Raw genomic sequence first — 7,500 nt, forward strand, 5'->3', positions numbered from 1 at the left:
AAGAAGAGGAAGAAGAAAGAAGAATCAATTATAGTTATATTAGACAATATTCATAACAACATAAACTAACACTACACAACACACTTCAATAAACATTAACATCAATGATAAACACCGACCTAAATATTCACACCAAAATAATATAAGTCAAGATATACTAACAGCTACATAATTACTCTCTCTGTCTCTCTCCTTGACTCACAGTTTGAATCCAATCTGTTCTCAACTTCATTATCTCAAAATGATTTAAAAAATGAATGTAATGTAATGGTGGGTATAACATAAAAAATATATCATTGTTTTACAAAGGCTAGGGTTTAACAACACATAGTTTAACACGGGGTTTAACAACACATAGTTTAACACGGGGTTTAACAACACATAGTTTAACACGGGGTTTAACAACACATAGTTTAACACGGGGTTTAACAACACATAGTTTAACACGGGGTTTAACAACACATAGTTTAACACGGGGTTTAACAACACATAGTTTAACACAGGGTTTAACAACACATAGTTTAACACGGGGTTTAACAACACATAGTTTAACACGGGGTTTAACAACACATAGTTTAACACGGGGTTTAACAACACATAGTTTAACACAGGGTTTAACAACACATAGTTTAACACGGGGTTTAAAAACACATAGTTTAACACGGGGTTTAACAACACATAGTTTAACACGGGGTTTAACAACACATAGTTTAACACGGGGTTTAACAACACATAGTTTAACACGGGGTTTAACAACACATAGTTTAACACGGGGTTTAACAACACATAGTTTAACACAGGGTTTAACAACACATAGTTTAACACGGGGTTTAAAAACACATAGTTTAACACGGGGTTTAACAACACATAGTTTAACACGGGGTTTAACAACACATAGTTTAACACGGGGTTTAACAACACATAGTTTAACACAGAGTTTAACAACACATAGTTTAACACAGGGTTTAACAACACATAGTTTTTATTATTCAATAATTTAAAATACATTGTAATATGACAACATTATGTTTAGGTAAACACATATTTCATAAACATTCAAAATTATAATTATATCTTCAAGTGGGAAACCTAAACTCATTTTTTTACAGCATTTGAAAAGGCAGATTAAAAAGAAATCTTTATAGCTAAAATTCGTATGGACCATTGCAGAGTTGCACGTCATGCAAGATGCACTTGAAAAAACAAAAGTGCTTCAAAATTAATCCTTTTAAACGTTCTTAAACACAATTAAACTTCACTTAAAACCTTCGTGTTGCCATTTCCACTTCCATATTATCTCACAAATCACTTAATGACTTAAATATTTAAATTGCTTGGCTATTTCATACGAGTTTATAACATTATACAAACTGTTAATTTTCCTAAGATTCTTATGAACTTTCAGTTTTATTTACTAGTATTAGTTTATATCTTCATTTTTATCACAATGAAAAAATATATTTGTGTTATTGTTCATCTGAATCAGCAAATTGAACACTGTCATTTGCATATGCAATATTTATTTTAAGTCTAATCTACAACACTCTTACGTCAGTATCATCAATCAAATTGTCAGTATCATCAATCACATCGTTAGTATCATCAATCACATCAATCGTCATCTATATCATCATTCACGTCGTCTATATCACCAGTCACATCGTCAATATCATAAATCACGTAGTCAATATCAATTACATCATCAGTGTTAAAAATCACATCAATATCAGTTACAGCATCAATATCAATTACAGCATCAATATCATAAATCACATAATCAATATAAATAACAGCGTTAATACCATCAATCACGTCACCAATATCATTAATTGCTTCGTAAAATATCGTCAATCACACAATCAGTACATAATTTAAAAAAAAAAAATGGTGACAGGATACCACCTTGTCTCACACCATTATAATAACAAAATCACATTTCTGTTCCAACTCCATACAATTCTTGCTTCCTTGTTCCTTAAATAATATATAAGAAAAAAATCAATATCAGATGGAATACCTCTATAAGTAATTATATCTCCTATAATAAAATGGCCCACCTCATCAAATATCTTTGATATGTCCATAAAAGCAGCAAATATTCTTCCTTCTCCTCTCCATGTTAGACCCAACAGTTTCTTTTAACACCAAACATGACTCAGTGGTTGATAATCCCTTAATGAACTTAAATTATCTACAGTCAAAATGGAAAAGAAACAATAACTGTGACTGGAACAATTGTCATATTCGGATCAAAATGTCGATATAAGTTTCGGTCTCTTATGTATGGGTTGTGTACGGCAATGAATGCATGTACGAGTATATAGTAGAACAGTAGTAGCAGTAGTAGTAGTAGTGGTAGTAATAGGAGTAGTAGTAGAAATAGTAGTAGTAGTAAAAGTGGACCTGTTTTGTTTATATCTCCAGTCGCACAGAACATTCATATATTTAGCCACGCAAACCTTACAAGCTTGTATTTCCAGCCACACAGACAGTGTTTGTTAATGTGACCAACCACACAGGCCTTACATGTTTATACAAGCAGCCACGCTGAACCAGACCTGTTCGTTCCTCCCGCCAGTCAGTCGACTCATTTTCTATTCCAGCTTCCACAAACCAGCAGCCACCAAAGAGCAGAATCATCGCCCACTAAGCTTCTAATTAGTGGTGAGCAGAGCTCGACCTGCAAGGATAATACTGCCACTTCTGATGAATCGGTGACTCCAGTTGTTGTCTAAATTCCCCTCAGTCGCTCAGTTAATTGACATTCAGATGACCGAGGGCAGAGAGTCATCCACGTTTCAGGTGGAATTAATTGTCGCTGGAGAAAGGATCAAGGTAACTTCTTTGTGTGTGCAGCTAAACCTCTCTTCTCTTGCCAAGGTTCATTCGCGATAATTGCCAACTAATATTATTTATTATTGGATATGTCGACAAAGACATTTATATAGCATACACCTTTCCAACCCTCCGTTCGGGGAGTTGTTCACAATCATGTCTACGATTTTTCAAGACAGTGAAAGCTTTAAGTAGATTAAAAATCTGCAAATCAGACATAGCATCACTGATTTTGAAATTTGAAGATCATCTCAACAAAGTCATGAGAAGAGTGGAAACACTGGCAAGGTGTTGATAACTGGGATTTAACAAGTACACTGATGTCATAGCTTGTTCACCTGAGTCCCCAAAAGGTTAATTACACACGTTACCTAAAATTACCAAAAGTCAATAATTCACTATTTGTTGTTTAGTTATAATCTTACAAAGTTTCTATCCCCAATAATAGCTCCACCTGCCACGACTGAGTTTGTGATTAAATAAATTAACAAAAACTTGTTAAAGAAATAAATGGTTTAAATTTCTGTAAAGAGGTAATAATGACGAGTTTAGAAAAGGCATCACTGTTCACTAATATGTAACTTCTTCAAACAATTAAAGTATTTTCAAATTTCAGGGCAATAGAAATAGCCACTTAAGGTTCTGTAGTAACCTTTAACGATTTTATTTTTATTTTATTATTATCACACTGGCCGATTCCCACCAAGGCAGGGTGGCCCGAAAAAGAAAAACTTTCACCATCATTCACTCCATCACTGTCTTGCCAGAAGGGTGCTTTACACTACAGTTTTTAAACTGCAACATTAACACCCCTCCTTTTATATACAAGCAAACTGAATTATAGATAATCGTAAATGTTATGGTGATACCGACATATTGTGGACACTTCACCTTCATTATACCAATGGAATACAAAAGCAACATACAGATGAATAAGGTTAATGCTCTGTGTTCTTTGCATTGTATTGTTATAAGTTCACTGCTTTGACCATATTTACAAATGTTTCTTTACAATAAACTGTAGCTTAAGAACTAACCTGCTCACTTATCGATATTTAACAGATGAGTTACGTCATGTTTTCCGTTCATAACAGAAGTGTTCACCTAAGTCAGTTGACTGAACACACACACACACAAACACACACACACACAAACAAACAAACAAACAGAAACAATAGGTCACAGTTGGAAGCTGAAGACTCAAGAAAAAGGACCTTGGGAGAGTATAACTCCAGGCACATCTTTTGAAGCGCACATCAACCAAATAACTGCTGCAGAATATGGGCGCCTAGCAAACCCAAGAATAACATTCCGAAATCTCAACAAGGAATCGGTCAGGACCGTGTACACTGTGTACGTCAGGCCTGTATTGGAGTATGCAGCACCAGTTTGGAACCCACACCTAGCCAAGCACGTAAGGAATTTAAAAAAAAGTGCAAAGGTTTGCAACAAGACTAATCCCAGAGCTAAGGGGCATGTCCTACGGGGAGAGTTTAAGGGAAATTGACCTGACGACACTGGAGGACAGGAGAGATAAGGGGGATATGATAACGACATACAAAATCCTGAGAGGAATCGACAAGGTGAACACAGACAGGATGTTCCAGAGATGGGACACAGCAACAAAGTGTCACAGTTGGAAGTTGAAGACTCAGATAAATCTCAGGGATGTTAGTAAGTATTTCTTCAGTCACAGAGTTGTCAGGCAGTGGAATAATCTGGGAAGTGATGTAGTGGAGGCAGGATCCATACATAACTTTAAAAAGAGGTATGATAAAGCTCATGGAGCAGGGAGGGTAAGAGATAAGATAAGATTTCGTTCGGATTTTTAACCCCGGAGGGTTAGCCACCCAGGATAACCCAAGAAAGTCAGTGCGTCATCGAGGACTGTCTAACTTATTTCCATTGGGGTCCTTAATCTTGTCCCCCAGGATGCGACCCACACCAGTCGACTAACACCCAGGTACCTATTTGCTGCTAGGTGAACAGGACAATAGGTGTAAGGAAACGTGTCGGAATTTCCACCCGCCGGGAATCGAACCCGGGCCCTCCGTGTGTGAAGCGGGAGTTTTAGCCACCAGACCACCGGGCCACCACCCAGTAGCGACCAGGTGGGGCCAGGAGCTGTGACTCGACCCCTGCAACCACAACTAGGTGAACAACTAGGTGAGCACACACATACACACACACACACACACACACACACACACACACACACACACACACACAAACACAAACACACATACACACACACACACACACAGACACACACACACACACACACACACACACACACACACACACACAAACACAAACACACATACACACACACGGGTAACAGCTGTTCAATCTCCCAAAATAAATATTTAGTGTTGGTGGAGTGACACTAGTGTGGTCCATATATCTGACATCTAACAAGACTCACACATCCAGGGCAACATATGGACTGTTGTGATGAATGGTTTTGATAACCGACAAGTTGAAGATTGAGACACTTATGCACCATATGGGAATCTTTATTAAGGAAACGTTTCGCCGCACAGTGGCTTCATCAGTCCAATACAAAGCAGAAAGGTGCAAGGAGAGGAGGAGATTGAGGTAATCAGTCCCTCAGTCTGGAGTCGATGTGTTCAGTCCATCAATCTTGTAGAATGTACAGCATAGGGCCGTAGACGTGGCTTATATACTGTAGTCAGGTGAGGCGAAGCAGGAGGAGGCGGGGTCATAGTGGAACCATCCACTAGTCGAAGTAGGTCTTCTCCTCTCCTTGCACCTTTCTGCTTTGTATTGGACTGATGAAGCCACTGTATGACGAAACGTTTCCTTAATAAAGATTCCCATATGGTGCATAAGTGTCTCAATCTTCATACAGACTGTTACATCTTACAAGACTCACACATCCAGGTTAACATACAGACTGTTACATCTAACAAGACTCACACATCCAGGTTAACATGCAGATTCTTACATCTAACAGACTCACACATCCAGGTTAACAATCAGACTGTTACATCTAACAAGACTCACACATCCAGGTTGATATACAGACTCTTACAAAAGCACAAAAGTGTAAACACAAGTCAACATTTAAAAAACAGGAAAATAAAAGTGCTGCCAAAATATTCTGTTGCAGAACGAATACATCCATTTTTATCCGCAGGTTTTGAAATAAAATAAATAAATCTCTAAAAATAACGGAGAAAGGGATACAGAAGCAGATATATATATATATATATATATATATATATATATATATATATATATATATTATATATATATATATATATATATATATATATAAGTATATATATATATATATTATATATATATATATATATATATATATATTATATACATATATATATATATATATATATATATATATGTATATATATATATTTTATTATTATTATTTTTTATTATTATCACACTGGCCGATTCCCAACAAGGCAGGGTGGCCGAAAAAGAAAAACTTTCACCATCATTCACTCCATCACTGTCTTGCCAGAAGGGTGCTTTACACTACAGTTTTTAAACTGCAACATTAACACCCCTCCTTCAGAGTGCAGTCACTGTACTTCCCATCTCCAGGACTCAAGTCCGGCCTGCCGGTTTCCCTGAACCCCTTCATAAATGTTACTTTGCTCACACTCCAACAGCACGTCAAGTATTATAAACCATTTGCCTCCATTCACTCCTATCAAACACGCTCACGCATGCCTGCTGGAAGTCCAAGCCCTTCGCACACAAAACCTCCTTTACCCCCTCCCTCCAACCTTTCCTAGGCCGACCCCTACCCCGCCGTCCTTCCACTACAGACTGATACACTCTTGAAGTCACTCTGTTTCGCTCCATTCTCTCTACATGTCCGAACCACCTCAACAACCCTTCCTCAGCCCTCTGGACAACAGTTTGGTAATCCCACACCTCCTCCTAACTTCCAAACTACGAATTCTCTGCATTATATTCACACCACACATTGCCCTCAGACATGACATCTCCACTGCCTCCAGCCTTCTCCTCGCTGCAACATTCATCACCCATGGTTCACACCCATATAAGAGCGTTGGTAAAACTATACTCTCATACATTCCCCTCTTTGCCTCCAAGGACAAAGTTCTTTGTCTCCACAGACTCCTAAGTGCACCACTCACCCTTTTTCCCCTCATCAATTCTATGATTCACCTCATCTTTCATAGACCCATCCGCTGACACATCCACTCCCAAATATCTGAATACATTCACCTCCTCCATACTCTCTCTCTCCAATCTGATATCCAATCTTTCATCACCTAATCTTTTTGTTATCCTCATAACCTTACTCTTTCCTGTATTCACTTTTAATTTTCTTCTTTTGCATACCCTACCAAATTCATCCACCAATCTCTGCAACTTCTCTTCAGAATCTCCCAAGAGCACAGTGTCATCAGCAAAGAGTAACTGTGACAACTCCCACTTTATGTGTGATTCTTTATCTTTTAACTCCACGCCTCTTGTCAAGACCCTCGCATTTACTTCTCTTACAACCCCATCTATAAATATATTAAACAACCACGGTGACATCACACATCCTTGTCTAAGGCATATATATATATATATATATATATATATATATATATATATATATATATATATATATATATATATATATATATATATATATAT

Source organism: Cherax quadricarinatus, chromosome 11 (genome assembly GCF_038502225.1).
Source record: "Cherax quadricarinatus isolate ZL_2023a chromosome 11, ASM3850222v1, whole genome shotgun sequence".
Lineage (NCBI taxonomy): Eukaryota > Metazoa > Arthropoda > Malacostraca > Decapoda > Parastacidae > Cherax > Cherax quadricarinatus.